This window comes from Ascaphus truei, chromosome 8 (genome assembly GCF_040206685.1).
Source record: "Ascaphus truei isolate aAscTru1 chromosome 8, aAscTru1.hap1, whole genome shotgun sequence".
NCBI classification, from domain to species: domain Eukaryota; kingdom Metazoa; phylum Chordata; class Amphibia; order Anura; family Ascaphidae; genus Ascaphus; species Ascaphus truei.
Window position 1 is genome coordinate 88,155,502 of NC_134490.1, and position 17,035 is coordinate 88,172,536.

The window sequence follows — 17,035 nt, forward strand, 5'->3', positions numbered from 1 at the left end:
ATACCCTAATACCCTAATACCCTAATACCCTAACCCTTTCTCATAGTTTCATTCGTATTTTCTAAGGAGTGGTGCCCAAAATTATACTCCATATTCAAGGCGTGATCTTACTAATGCTTTATAAAGGGGCATCATTATGTTTACTTACCTTCCATCCATTGACCATTTAATGCAAGATAAGATCTTGTTTGCCTTTGCAGCTACTGCATGACATTGGGCACTATTGATAAAACCTGCTGTCTACAAGCACTCCTACATCCTTCTCCATCGAGGATCTCCTAATGTATTTGTAAATTGCCTGTTTATTCTTGTTTACCAAATGCATAACCTTACACCATCTGTATTAAACTTAATCTGCCATTTCCCTGCCCAAGTTTCCAGTCAATCCAAGGCCTTCTGGAGAGATATCCTGCTCTGATTCTACTACATTACACAATCTATTGTCTCAGCAAAGATGGAAACTTTGTTCTTTATGCCAACCTCAAGGTCATTAATAAACAAGTTAAAAAACAGGGGTCCCAGTACGGATCCTTGAGGGTCTCTATTCACAACTTTAGCTAACCTGAAAAAGTTCAATTTATTAAAACACTGTTGTCTATCCTTCAACCAGTTTTCATTCCAGGTGTAAATATTTTTACCACGTATAATTGGCTTCATTTTGTGCACTAATTTCTTGGTAGATTATGAAAATCCACTGACTGTTGTAGTTTTTTTTAGGTCTTCCTGAGCATTTGAAAGATCTATTAATTGGGGTTAAATTTCTTCTATCTTCTTTTTGGTGTCTGCATTCTGTATGAAAGACTCTTACATTCTAGGTGTGCCTGTATAGCTGTCTAGTGAAGCTATATTACTTTCGAGCTCATTACCTGCTTTCTGCAGTTTTTGTTGAAATATTGGTTTTATGGAATGCAAAAAATCACTCCAGAACCTTGTTCGTTAAGACACGGGCAGTCTCTTAATGTGAGTCAGAACCCTAGCTTGAGATACTGTGTTGCGTTGTTTTCTGCATCTTGGCCTTCATCATGCAATTGCCTTCTCGAACAACTGTGAGGCTTCAGCTGTTTTTGATTTTTTTGTTTTTGAGACATAGTGGTTTAGAAGTACTTCTCAGTGTGCTGATATAATTGATAAGCTGATATGAAGAAACAGATGGTCTGGTAAAGCCTACATTATTTAGGTATTTAGCTATTCATTAGGAATTATATCTTCTAAGAGAAAAGAAGGGGGAGAGCAAGGGTGGAAGGGCCTTGATCTCAGCTGAACTTTTTATTTTAACTTCAGAGAAGGTTGAATTGGATTCTTTATACTCATTTTAGGCCCAGATCCACAGAACACAAATCCATTGAATTTAATGCCTTGTTAGGTGCTAATGGGGATCTTCAAACCTCCCAAAATTCAATTAGTTATAATTCACCTATGTGGCTTGATTATGGAGCTTTAAAAAAACATGGGGGAGGGGGCGTGGCCAACTGCAGAGCCGAGAAGACATGCAGCTCAAGAGCTCCGGGCCCCAAAGCCCCGTAAAGCAGCCTTTCCCCTGCAAACCCACAGGGAATTACCCCCAAATACACCAGCGGAAGGCGCGGGCGGCGGAGCTACTAAATAAATAATAAAATTTAAAAAAAAACACCAACCAGCCGGCGGAGAGCACGTAGGGGCCGGGAGACGTGGTGCGGCAGCCATTTTCCCCAGGGGATGGCCCGGACGCGGCTGAGAGCGGTGCTCCTCCTTGACCCCACAGTGCGTGGGTGGCCGGGTAAGAAGCGGGACGAGAGGCTGTCTGCAGTTAGTCCCCGGGCGGCTGCAAGTGTGCGACTGGAGGTTGGTGGGGCTGCAGCAGGGAGTTGAGAGGAGCGGGGGCGGCCATTTTGACCCGGCACTCTGCAGAAGTGCCTGCAGAGTGTGCGGACTACCCCGGCCCCCTACACCAGCCCCCCCCCCCCTCCCCACTCCCCAAAAACCACAAACCACAGACCAGGGACTCCAGGAGATTGGGAAGATCCAGAAGTGACATCCCCTGGGGAAAGAGCACTTTTGCAGAAGTGCACAAAGAGCCTGTACAGAGCCCACCCCCCATAATTAAAGGGGACATGCATGATTTTAAATAAAACCTAATGGGGGGACTTCCGGGGACGTCACCTGGTATGGACGGGTAGAAGAGGAGCTCCATAGACTCGCGCATTAAAAGACGCAAAACCCACATTTTTCCCCAAAATTGCCGGGTAACACTTACACCCCCGGATAGCTAAAGAACTAGGCGATGTCAAAAGCCAAAAAAGCGAGCAATCAGGGAGTTGCCAAATACTTTTCTCCATCGCAACGGGCCAGGGACAGCACGATGGAGCCTCAAGATGGCGGCGGACCGCATGGCGCCACGGCGCTTTCAGGGGAAAAAACCCAGCCAAAAGATCGCACCCCAGCAAGCCCTGATCAACCCATAACCAGGGCATACTTGGAAGAACTCCTGGGGGCTATGGCAACGACGCTCCTATCTTCCTTTCAGACTGAGCTCAGAACCGCAGTGAGCGACATAAGGAAGGAAATCTCAGGGCTGACAGAGAAAACAACTACCCTGGAGAAAAAACTCACTGAGTCTCAACAAAGACAGAGTGAAGCGGAGGAAGAGATAGGCCGTCTAGGAGAAGAGATCACCCTCCTTAAAGAAGCTATGGAGGAGCAAGAAAATCGTGACCGGCGCCAAAACATCCGCGTCCGGAACTTACCGGAGTCGGTCGCACAGGATCAACTCCGACCATACCTCATGGAGCTCTTTAACCTAGTATGCGGGGAGCTGGAAGAGAAAGAGCTCGAAATGGATAGGGCTCATCGTGCCCTAGGACCTAAATCAGACAACCCGAGGCGGCGTAGGGACATTATAATAAAGATGCATAAATGCACATCAAAAGAAAAAATAATTGCGGCCTGCCGGGACCTGGGGGAAATAACCTTTCAAAATGAAACTCTCCAAGTCTATAACGACTTGTCAAAGGCAACGAGAGACCGCAGACGTGAATTAAAACCCTTAACCAACCTACTCCGCGAGAAAGGAATCCAATACAGATGGGGATTCCCTTTCAGACTCACAGTTAACAGGAATGGAAAGTTCCTGTCCATGAAATACCCCGTGGACATGGCCCCCTTCGCAAAAGCATTAGGTCTAACTCCACCTCAAACGTGGATAACGACCAATCTTACCGCTGAAAATACATCAGGAGACCCCCCCCGAACATCAGAGAGAATTGCGGCCCAACACCCTAGAGAAAAATGACAACCACCGCGGCACTGGAGCGCGGGCCGCGGACCCCCATGGTAATCCGGCGCCAACCTCCACTCCCAATGTGAAGTCACGAGGCGCCTGTTCTCGAGATGGCTCTGAGGAGACTTCGAGGAGGGGGGGCGCCTCTGCTCACCGTTAAAATCATCTTACCAGACCAGAACAGCACCAAGAAGTAAGCCGCCAACTTCTAGGATGAGCTGACACAGCACACCGCCCTCCAAGTTGGTTCACGAGTCGCCTACTCCCGCGATGACTCCGAATAGGATCCCGTCCGCCGACGGTAAGACCGGGAAACTGACTGACTCAACCTGGAGCAGCAGGATCGCTGATCTTCTAACTCCGGAGCATAAGAGGAATTTAGATCCCGGTTTTGCCCCCACCAGCCTCAATCTCCGGCTTTTCGGTCCCGCTTTAAATGTGATCTCCCTCCCCCTCCTTTTGCCGGTTTCTCCGGTCCCGTGGAGCGGAGCTCTAGATTGGGGGGAGGGGGGGGGGGTCGGTGTCGGCATCCAGCCTTTCCGCCAACGATCCATGGACCCCGTTGCCACAGAGGACTCCCCAGTCTGTGGGACTAGGGGCGGCTAGGATACCAGGAAGACGGGCCAAGAATCAAAGAACTTAAAATCATAAGTTAATAGTGATGATCCGGAGGTCGTGAGTAGATTAAAATAATATAACTGTTATATCTCAATTAACACCTTGCTTCCCCTCTATCCTTCCCCCCCCCTGTAACCCAGACACGCAATCGCCCCCCCTCCCCCTTCCCCCCTTCCTCATGCATACCCCCCCTCTTCCACCCCTCCCCCCACACACTCACATGTCCCACGTCCCCCCCCCTCCTTTCCCCCCCTCCTCCCCCCTCTTTTTCTCCCCCCCCCTCTCCCCCCTCTTCCCCCACACCCCCCCATCTCCCCTTCTCTCCCACCCCCCCTCCCCAACCTTACTAGCAAACCCACCTAGCACCCTACTTAAGCACAAAAACAATGGGGGAAACATACTAAGAGGAAACGAATATATAAAATAAAGTTGTATTAATCTTATTTAGTCACAAAACGATTCACAATATATCTTTTGCGCAGAGTTACATAATAGCTGTGTTATACAGAAATGGGAGATGTCTGAAATGTTTGAACTGCAACCAGGCCCACCTCCTACCCCCCCCTCCCCTCTCTCCCTCCCCTCTCTCCCTCCCCCCCCCCTCCCCTCCCTATACTCCCTGTGTAGAGTTACATAATAGTTGTGCTATACAGAAATGTGAAATGCTTGGGCCGCAACTAGGCCCCCCCCTCCTACCCCTGCTAACAAGCCTACCTAGTACCTCACCTAAACGCAAAGATAAATAAGAGGGAAAAACACTAAGGGGAAAACAAACATACGAAAGAAAGTCGAACTTATCTTGTATGGTCACAGAATTGTATAAAATATGTTTTCTGCGCAGAGTTGTATAAGAGTTGTGTTACACAAAAATGTGAAGTGAAATGTTTGAAATGTTTTAATTGCACCTAGACCCTCCCCTACTCTCGAATAGACCACTTTCTGGCCACAAAAAATGTGGTGGCGGCGACATCCGACTCCGACATAGGACCAATCACATGGTCTGATCATGCCCCGATTACCTTAACCTTGACGACCCCCTTTGAAAAAACAATAAATTACTCATGGAGACTAAATGATTCATTACTCAATCATCCTGAGATAGAAAGAGAGATCAGAGCCGCTATTCGGGACTATTTTTTTTTTAACTCAGGATCCGTCTCCTCACCAGCAATCCTGTGGGAGGCCCATAAGGCAACCATTAGAGGGAAATTCATTTCTATCGCATCCCACAGGAAAAAAGCCCACCAAAAATTAATAAAGGAGCTTACGGATAATATCAAAATAATAGAACAATCTCATAAAGCCAACCCCTCAAAAAAAATATATAAAACATTGACAACAGCCAGAGTAAAACTTAGACAAATCCAGCTGGAGGATGTTGAGAAGGCCCTCAAATGGACTAACCAACAATATTATGACAAGGGGAACAAGGCAGACAGACTTTTGGCGACTAAATTAAGAGGGGTACATAAACGGTCCCAAATCACGGCAATCAAGAGTAGGTCTGGTGAGATACAACATAGTGATAGCAAAATAGCAGCCGAATTTACAAAATTTTACACCGAACTGTATAATCTAAGATCAAAAAATGGCCGGCCTGAATCAATAGCATCCGAATTAATAGCGCAATATTTAGATAAATGTAAGCTCCCCACACTAACGGAGGAGGAAAACACAGTCCTCAACGCTGAGATCTCAAAAGAGGAACTGGAAGAGGCGGTCAAATCACTAAAAATTACTAAGTCTCCTGGCCCCGACGGGTTCACTAATGTCTACTATAAGAGATTCTTGCCAGTACTATCCACGCATCTTCTAAAGATATTTAACGATTTCATGGAAGGAAATCAAATCCCCACGTCAATGTCCCTGGCCACCCTGGCCATTATACATAAAGAAGGCAGGGACCCGATGCAATGTGGAAGCTATCGTCCAATCTCCCTGCTTAATTGTGATCTCAAGCTATATAGCAAAATACCCGCAAATAGATTAAACCCCATCTTACCGAGATTAATAGATAGTGATCAAGTAGGATTCGTAGCAGGCAGACAGGCCTCGGACAATACTCGGAAGATAATAGACATTATTGAACATGTCCATCTCACAGAGACCAAAGCACTACTCCTAAGCCTAGATGCAGAGAAGGCGTTCGATAGAATAGACTGGCTATTCATGGACCAAGTTATGTGTAAATTCGGATTCAAAGACGCATACCTAGAAGGAGTCCGTAGATTATATCAAAGCCCGTCTGCAACAGTAAAACTACCAGGGGGCAGTAACCAGAGATTTGAGATTACTAATGGAACTCGACAGGGATGCCCCCTATCTCCTCTCCTCTTTGCATTAACCATAGAACCCCTAGCATCTGCAATTAGAGCCAATAGAGACATCAAAGGAATAGAAATTGGACACAGGCAGCACAAAATATCGCTATTCGCAGATGATGTCATCCTAACCCTTACACAACCCCAAACATCCCTACCTAACCTCCAAAAAGAGCTCCGGGACTTTGGAGATATTTCAGGTTATAAAATCAATAATAACAAATCGGAAGCACTAAATTTAAGCCTGCCAGAGCCAGAGGTGAAACTCCTCAAACTAAACTTTAACTATCATTGGAGCTCCTCGAGTATCAAATATTTGGGAGTAAAGATAACGAGGAACTACCAATCCCTATATCAACAAAATTATCCGACTCTGTTCCGGAAAATCAAACAAGATCCAGATAAATGGGGAGGATATCAGATATCATGGATCGGGAGGATGATATCAGTTAAAATGAACATACTCCCTAGATTATTATATTATTTTCAGACTCTCCCGGTCCACATCCCTGGCTCAGAATTAAAGAACATTCAAAAACTAATCTTCCACTTTATTTGGCAGGGTAAGAAACCCAGAATCACCAGGACAGTTCTTTTGGCATCAAGGGGGAGAGGAGGACTTGGTGTTCCAGACATCACAAAATACTACCAAGCCGCCCAATTGCGACAGGTAGTAGTCTGGAACGCCAACCCAAACCAATACTGTTGGCTAGACATAGAATCATACTACGCCGGGACGCCTTCACTGCCGGCTTGCCTTTGGTCCCTGAGCAGGGAAGACATGCAGAACAGTAAATTTAAGTTAGGCCCAATGAGACACACATGGGAGATTTGGACGAAATGCAAATTTAAATTTAAGCTCACCACACCTCAATCCCAACTCATACCAATTTATAAAAATCCGAAATTCCCCCCTGGCTGTGAGCCCAGACAATGGGACCAATTTAAAACAAAAAATATTAGAGCGGTTGCTGACCTCCTGAGCTTTGAGGAGTTCCTGAGTTATCAACGCCTAAAAACCAAATATGAAATGGCAAGATTGGATGTCTTCAAGTATCTACAAATTCGGCATTTTATTCAAACTTTATCCCCAACGTTGAAATTTCCCCCTCTCACCAGTTTCGAGCGGCTCTGTAGAGAAACAGGCCACCAGAAAGGTCTTATAACACAAATCTACGGTGAATTGGAAAGGGCCATAGAAGCCCCTACACATGACTATATGCTGCATTGGGCAGCAGAATTGGAAATAGTTATAGACCGAGAGGATTGGGAAAGAATTTGGGAAAATGCCTCAGGAACTTCCATATGTACCACAATCAAAGAAAACATATATAAAATACTGTTTCGCTGGTATCTTACCCCAGTTAGAATAAATCAAATTTACCCCCAGGCGTCCGATTTATGCTGGAGAGGTTGCGGTCAGAAGGGGGACATGGCCCATATTTGGTGGACATGTCCGGAAATTCAAAAATATTGGGGAACAATACAAAAATTAATAGAGGAGGTCACAGACCTCAAAATCCCTATTGACCCGTTGACCTACCTGTTGGCCAGGCCCTTAGAAAATTTGGACCGACCAACAAGTAAACTAATCTCCTTCATTCTTACAGCGGCTAGATGTGCGGTGGCGGCCGCCTGGAAGAAGGTGTCTCCCCCCTCAAAACAAACGGTAAAAAATAGGGTGCAAGAGGTGATGAATATGGAGAAACTATCTGCCTTCTTGAAAAGATCCACTGACTCCTTTAACAAAACATGGGATCCGTGGCTATCCCATATGGCACCTCTACGCCACTAATCCACATATGAAAAGTAAAAAAAAAAAAAAAAAGAGAGAGAGGAAGGAAAACCAGGTCAGGGGCACCAATGAAAATAGACTGAGGACACGGGAAGCAATGGGTATCCCCCCACCCCCCACCCCCACCCACCCTCCCCTTCCTATTCCCACTCTTACTCTCTGTTTCCATACTCGCGCTCCCCACATAGCCCCTGGAGGGTCACGGGAGCGGTGAGCTTTCCTCTTTTATTTCTGGTTTCTCTAACCAACAAAAGGAGAAAATCTGTATTAGGCTGTATTATCGTTTGTTTCATGTATACTGTGAATTATCTAAATGCCTAATAAAAAATTTTGGAAAAAAAAAAAAAACATGGGGGAAAAAAAACGCCAGCGAATTAATCTGTTTTTAAATATCCAGAGCTACAGCCTATTAGTAACATGATACAATGCCGATGTTGTTTAATTGCTCAACTAGGTCCCACTTTCTTATGTAAATAATGTATACATTTTTGAGTACTGAGCACTGTAGCCAGTCCTCACCTTTCTAATAGAGGGTGAAAAATCCCTAGACAAGGGAATCCATGACTCCTCATCCGCATATCACGGAATATGTTTTTTGTTCCGATTTTTAATCCGTTCAGTGGATTGCCAGTGATAGAAACAAAAATTCAGAAAAGTACGATTGGCTTTTTTGAGACTCAAAGGAACCAACCACTCTGAGGTGGGACCAAATCTGCCAAAAAATATCGCCCATCTCTATTTACGTTGTTAATCATGGTTACTGTTACTATATAAGGGATTTACAGTATATAAATATATATATATATATATATATATATTATTTATTTAATTGGTTGGCTAGTGTTTTTATTTAATTGGTTGGCTAGTGCTTTTATTTATTTAATTGGTTGGCTTGTGCTTTTATTTATTTAATTGGTTTACTAGTGCTTTTATTTATTTAATTGGGGTGTTTAGGTGCTTATGTATATCTTTTATTATTGTGTATTTTTGGCCTTCATGCTTTTTTATTAGGGTGACCATTGACTGCTATTGTGGTTTATCATGCCCATATTATATGGGTATGTTGTACCACTATGCCAATCAATGGGTAAGGTTGGGTATAGTGGTCCCGGGGTGAGTGATTAGGCCTCCCAGGTAGGTAACGGGGGACAGGAGATAACCCCTTAATTACTATAGCGGTTATTAACCGCTAAGGTGGTTAAGGGCCATTAGATTATATTTTTTATGTATTCTTGCTGGCATCGAAGGACATGGACCTGCAGAATGCTGATGAGGACGCCCTTCATAATGGCAGGGCAAAGTAGAAATGTTTATTTACATTATTTATGCTGGCTAGCAAATGTTTTATTTTATAATGGGCAAATGAGCTATTATCTATATCTGGATAATAGTTATTTTGCCCATTACTGTACTGTATGTGTTGGGGGGAGGGGGTATATTTATTTCAATCTATTGCAAAATATGTTTGCCACAGGATTGGTACCGCAGGCAAGCGGACACCCCCGGACACCACCCGTGGGTGGCCCCCAGACACCCGCGGAGACCACCCGAGGGCCCCAAGACACCTAAGTGGACCACCTGAGGACCCCCGGACACCAGCAGGGTCTAGCCGAGGGCCCATAGACACCCAAAGGGACCACCTGAGGACCCTCGTACACCCCCGGACACCATCCTTGGGGACCACACGAGGGCCCACAGATCCACGGGGACCACCTGAGGACTGCCTGTCACCCGTGGGGACCACCAGAGGGCCCACAGACATCCACGTGGACAACCTGAGGAGCCCCGGACACCCGCACAGACCCCCTGAGGACACCCGTGGCCTCTGGTATCAATCATGTGGGTGTAGAGGAGGTGGGTATTAGTGTTTATTGTAGGTAGCAGGGGTGAGTGAAGGTGGTATTTGGCCTTGGTGGGTAGCGGCACGGGTTAACCCCTTAATTGCCGTAGCGGTTAGCCTATAAATGTATTTTTATTGCATGGGATTCATGCCGGGGGTCTCTGGTGCTGATATTAATGGATATTAGCTTCGTAGACCCCCGGCATCCATCCGATGCAGGAAAAATGCATTTTTTTCAAAGTCCTTTCTTGCTGTCTCTCAGCAGCTTCGCACCAGGCTCACACCAACTTTTCCTGGTGTCAGGATTTTGGGAGAAACTCTCCATTCTAGAGCTGCGATTAGCCTCGATAATCTAATCGCGGCTACTAGAATTGCACGAGATTCAGAACCTGCCAATAATTGGCTTATTGCCGCTTACCCGGAGATTTTTTTTTTAAGGCTCAAAATTTTGGCGATTCATTCTTTTATCGCCCACTTATCGAGGTTTACTGAATAGCAGTAGGCATTTTGGGCGATAAGTGCTCGATAAGTGGCTTATGAACGCTTATAGCATAGGCCCCTTAAAGTCAGAAGGAACAGAGGCTTTATATCAGAATCATAACCAATGTAACAAAAGTTGCAAAAGGGCAATCAAATTAGCAGAACATTTACATGAAATAAGGATTGCAATATAAAGTAAGATTAACTCTAAAAGTTACTTAAGTAACTTTATAACAAAAAAAAAATAGAAAAGAAAATATGGGACCCTTACAGTGTGAGATGGGCAGGCAGATTATTGGAGATAAGGAAAAAGCAGAGGTATTAAACACATTCTTTGCTTCTGTGTTTACCAGGGAAGAATATATTGTAATAATAGTGCCTCAGGAGGAATCCACAACCTCTATATTAACAAACAATTGTTTAACTGAGGAATAAGTGCTTATGCGGCTTGATAACATTAACATAAATTAGACACTTGGCCCCAATGGCATACCTCCAAGCAGGGCCGCCAACAGCGGGGGACAAAGGACACTGGCGGCGATTCCCCCGCGGTCCCGGCTCGCTTCATCCGCGGTCCCGGCACGCATGCTGGCAGGGCAAGCAGGGCCCGCTCCCCTCCCCCCCCCACTCCCAACGCGCATGCGCAGGGCCCGCTCCCCCCCCCGCTCCCAACGTGGGACGGAGGGGGAAGTACCTGCTCCTCCTGCGGCCTGCTTCCCCCCACCCCGCGGCCAGCTTCCAGCGCGCCCCCCGAGTCCACCTCTCGCGTGCCCCCCAAGTCCACCTCCCACGCACCCCCCGTGCCCATCTCCCGTGCCCACCCTCCCACAAGCCCACCTCCCATCCCGAGCAGCTGCCGTGGGGATATCGGGGGCAGGAGGGGGAACCATCCGGCGGCAAGCTTCACCCACCCGGTCAAGGTAAGTCACTGTCACTCACTGTCACTGTCACCCCCTGCCACTGTCACCCACCCAGTCACTGACTGTCACCCACCCAGTCACTGAGAGTCACCCACCCAGTCACTGACAGTCACCCACCCAGTCACTGACAGTCACCCACCCAGTCACTGACAGTCAGCCACCCACCCACTGTCATTCATTCATTCATTCATTCATTCAACCAACCCAACCAACTGTGATTCATTCATTCATTCAACTGTCATTCATTCATTCACCCAAAACCCAGCCACCCAAACCCCAACCCACCCACCCACTGTCATTCATTCATTCACCCACCCACTGTCATTCATTCATTCACCCACCCATCCACTGTCATTCATTCACCCACCCACTGTCATTCATTCACCCACCCACTGTCATTCAACTGTCATTCAACTGTCATTCACCCACCCACCCACTGTCATTCCCCCACCCACTGTCATTCACCCACCCACCCACTGTCATTCACCCACCCAACCACTGTCATTCACCCACCCACTGTCATTCACCCAACTGTCATTCTACTGTCATTCACCCACCCAGTCACTGTCATTCACCCACCCAGTTACTGTCATTCACCCACCCAGTCACTGTCATTCACCCACCCAGTCACTGTCATTCACCCACCCACCCAGTCACTGTCATTCACCCACCCAGTCACTGTCATTCACCCACCCACCCAGTCACTGTCATTCACCCACCCAGTCATCCGCCCACTCACTCACCCACCCACTCACTCACCCACTCACCCACCCACTCACTCACCCACTCACCCACCCACTCACCCACGCAGGCACACAGTCACATGTCTTTTGTTGAAAATATAAAAATAAACAGGTTGCATTGTAATGTTTTTTTCTGTATTACAATAAGAAAACAGTTAAGTAAAAGTAGCGTACTAAAAGATATTTTTTCGTGGTAGTTGCGCTATGGGTTCGGGGGGGTGGGGGCCTGCTCCTTTCATTTGTCCCGGGCCCCATGATTTCTGTTGGCTGCCCTGCCTCCAAGTGTTCTTAAATAGCTAAGTACAGTACAGTAATAGCCAAACCATTACATTTAATATTCAAGGACTAAATTTCCACAAGCTCAGTACCACGAGATTGGCATAAATCAGACGTGGTGCCTATATTTTTAAAAGGAGCTAGATTGCAACCGGGAAATTATAGACCTGTAAAGCTAACATCAATAGTGTGGATGCTACTTGAAGGTTTAGTATGGGATAATATTCAGGAACACCTAATAGATAACAAAATCATTAGTAATAGCATGGATTTGTGAAGGATAGGTAATTCCAAACTAATCTTATTAGTTTCTTTGAGGAAGTAAGTAGGAATTTAGACCAGGTAATGCAGTTGATGTGGTCTACTTAGATTTTGCAACGGCTTTTGATACGGTTCCACACAAGTGGCTGGTGTACAAAATAAAGCACATTATACTCAGTAAAAATATTTGCACCTGGATTGAAAAGTGGTTGAATGATTGACAACAGTAAGTTTCGTAAATTGAACTTTTTCAGGTTGGGCTAAAGTTGTGAGTGGAGTATCTCAAGGATTATTAATGACCTTGAGGTTGACATAGAAAACAAAGGGGCCTATGCAGAGAGCTGCGAGAAGCCCTATCTCGCCAGTTTTTTGCCAAATATGCCTACAGCAATTTAGTAAATGGTGAAAAACTGGCGAAATGAGGAAAATCCGCCAGTTTTTGTTTCTTGAAAAAAAAACTCGCCGCGCAGGTGGCGAGAAGCAATATCTCGCCAGTTTTAAAACCCGCCGTATGCAAGTAGCCCCGATCAGCATCTTGGCGCTGATCGCGGCTATAAAATGGAGAGTTTTTCTCCAAATCGCTCCGGCAACAAAAGTTGGCAAAAAGCTAGAGCTGAGCGGCGATAGGGGACATAAAAAAAAAACAGGCCCTTTTCCTGGTTCGGATTGATGCGGGGGGGCTCCAGAGCTGATATCCAGGAATATCAGCACCGGAGCCCCCCGGCATGCATCCGAGGCAGGAAAAATGCATGTACAGCCCATTTCATTACCTCAACGGCTAACCGCTAAGGCAATGAAGGGGTTAACCCACCGTGCCAGCTTAATTGTGGGTAGCGGGGGTGGGTGAAGGGGGTATTTGGGCCTTGGTGTGAGTTTAGGGCTTGTGGGGGGGTTGCGGGTCCACATAACCCCTTCACGACCGTAGCAGTTAATACCGCTACGGTCATGAAGGGTTAACCCCTCCCGCTACCCCCCCGCAAGCCCTAAACAACCATCGTTGGGGCTAATACCCCCTTCACCCACCCCCGCTACCCACAATAAAGAATAATCACACCCAGCAGACCCACAATAAATAAATAAATCTAAATAAATAAATGAATATAAATATATATATATATATATATATATATATATAGTCAGGTATGGAGATTAGCACTCACGGTTTTGTTGCAGGAGGCAGAAACTTGTCCCATAGAGAGTATGTAGACATGTGGAGACCAGGGGATCCTGTTAGCCAAAAAGAGACAGCACACTGCAGGTATGGTATCAAAAAAGTGTATTCAGTAACACAAGGCCGCCAACGTTTCGGTCCTCCCAACGGTTGCACCGCCCTGAGGAAGGTCCTGTTGGGAGGACCGAAACGTTGGCGGCCTTGTGTTACTGAATACACTTTTTTGATACCATACCTGCAGTGTGCTGTCTCTTTTTGGCTATCAGGATCCCCTGGTCTTCATATGTCTATATATATATATTTATATATATAAATATATATATATATATATATATATACATGGTACGGTAGCCAATCGGAGCGTGGGAACTCCATCCCTACTCTGATTGGCTCTAGTATACCATGTGACAGAGGCTTGGGGAAGAACGGATGTGACGTCATTGAAAGCCTGTCACATGGTACTAGAGCCAATCAGAATAGGGATGGAGTTCCCACACTCTGATTGGCTACCGTACCATGTGTGGACGGCCATGTTTCTTTTAATGACGTCATCTTAAAGGCAATTGAAGCATTTGAGCCATTCTGATTGGCTTTGCCATGATATAGAATGTTCCTGATGTGCAAGACCTGTGTAAAAGATTGACTCTGGCCTGCCGCACTGATAAAAGTATGTTCCTGATGTGCAAGACCTTGCAAGAAAAAAAGTGAAATGAAGATGGTGGCATGCTTAAAGCAGATAGAGATATGATAGAGATATATGTTTTTGTTGTTTGTTTGCCTTATTTGAAACTTACAAGAATGTTGTCACAGATTGTGTAAAAGATTGACTCTGGCCTCTAGCATTGATAGAAGTTAGTATGTTTGAATAGCAAAAGGTGTTGATTTATTTTTTCCCCCTCTTAACTCTGCTGCTAATTGACCAACTGGAACAAGCTGATTTATTGGGGAGGGGGAGGGTCATGTGACTGCTTTAGCTGTATATAACTAAGACCCTTCCTGCATTTGCAGGAACTGTTTTGCCATGATATAGTGAGCCATTTAAAGTGAGCTTTTTAAGTGAGAAGTTATAGTTAGACTATAGTTTGACTAGAGGTGACTGGGGATTGCATCTTTCTGCAAACTCTTTTACTCACGACAACAAACGGTAAGCTATTCAGATCACACTTTGAACCCAAACTTTCTAACCTGCATATTTTAAACCCCACCCCTTTACAACTTATTTCACTGCAGCCTCTCCCAAAACTGAGTGCACAATACTGTACACTGAAACCCTGAATTGACTCTAGCATTGCAATGCACCATAACATTTGACAAGGAACAGGCACACCCCTTCTGTTTAGTCTGCACACACGCACTTTGTACACAGCAGCTCCTTGCAGCACTGCCTACCTCTGGCATAATGAACCTGCTATGTATAGTAACTTTTTTCTTTCTCCTGGCCTCGTGGAGATGTTATTCACTCTATACACTACAAACTCCTCCATCCTGGCCCACACCCAACATCACCATACACCCTGGACTACTCAAAAGCCTTGCACTATCTACTGAATGTTGGTGGAGAACTCTAAAAAGCAGCACACCAACCACTGCTCACTCTAATAGCAAACACCACAAATTTACAACCTACAAACAACTACCCAAATTCCTACTTGTACTGTTACTCTCTTTAGCAGGTGATATTGAACCTAACCCAGGTCCTCCCATTTCAGCTCTGTCCCATGCCCCTGAGAATTCCACCTTTAAATTCCAAAAAGGGCTATCTGTCGCCCATATAAATATCCGGAGCCTGCTGCCCAAACTGGACGAACTAAGGGCATGGTGCCTTATGCATAAACCCAAAGCCATCATTCTTACAGAAACATGGCTATCCCCTAAAACCCCTGATGCAAATATCGCCATTCAGGGATACTCCATTTTTAGGAGAGGTAGGTCAAAGAGAGGAGGAGGGGTGTTATTTTATATTGCAGACACCTTACAATTTACACTGTTAAATTGCCCACCAAGCAATCCTCTTTTGAAATTCTAGTTGGCAAAATCTGCCTCCCCTTTTCTAAGCCCATCTTGCTTGCTGGCATCTACCGCCCCCCTAAAGCCCCTCTACAATCCCTGACTGATATCACCCAATTTCTTGGCTCCATTTCCTCTCTGAATGAGAAGAGTGAGCTGCTAGTTCTTGGAGATTTCAAATTCAATTGGCTTGACCCTAAAAACCACAAAATCCAGATAAAACTCAAGTCACTTAACCTATCGCAACTCATTTCCCAACCCACACAGATAAATCTGAAATCGCATAACCATTCCTTGCTAGACTGGATTCTCTCCTCAAACCCCAGCAGAATCCAATCCTCTGGCATCCTTCCTGATATTTTCAGTGACCATGCAATAGTGTACTGTGTAAGGAAATTTAAAACGCTCCAATCAAGCCCTAAAGTTCTCCTCATTAGAACATTTAAAAACTTTAACCCACAACAGTTTCTGGATGACCTTACCAACTGCCCATGGCACAAAATCGATTTAATTCCCGACCCTGATTCTGCGCTTGACTATTTCCAATCAGAGTTCTTAAAACTCTGCGATACCCATGCTCCACTACGCAAAATAAGGGTACGGGGGGCCCACCTTCCATGGGTTACAACTGACCTTATTGCACTCTACCAGCTCAGGGATACCTTGTGGAAAAGCTACAAAGTAACTGGCACTACCAAGGATCTCAATCACTACAGATGCACGCGGAACATGTGCACAAGGCAAACAAGGCATGCAAAAGCACAATATTACTCTGACAATCTCCACCAAAATACAACAAACCCAGCTAACTTCTGGAAGGTTATCAACAACATATTCCAGCCTCCTAACCATCAACAACCAAGTAATATCACTAAAGGGGATATTACTCTGACAGACCCCACTGACATTGCAAATGCATTCAATGATTACTTTGTGGGGTGCGCCACTAACTTATTAGCAAAACGCAGCCCAAACCACAAACCTGAATCTCATCCTGGGAGTACCCCTATAGTCCCACCCACTCCCAACACTGCCCACAATTTTCAATTTGGCCCAGTATCTGAAGAGGAGATTATACAAGCGCTCCTCAAACTAAAACTAAGCAGCCAATGTGGACCTGACTTACTACAATCTAGGTTCCTACGACTTGGTGCCCCAGCCATTGCCAAACCAATTGCATCCATAGTCAACTCTATCCTGTCTGCAGGCCATATCCCTAAGACCTGGAAAACTGCCAGAGTTGTCCCAATCTTCAAAAGTGGGGACAAAAACACTGTCTCAAACTACAGGCCAATCTCACTTCTCCCAATTCTATCCAAAGTCATGGAAAAATGTGCCCACTCTCAA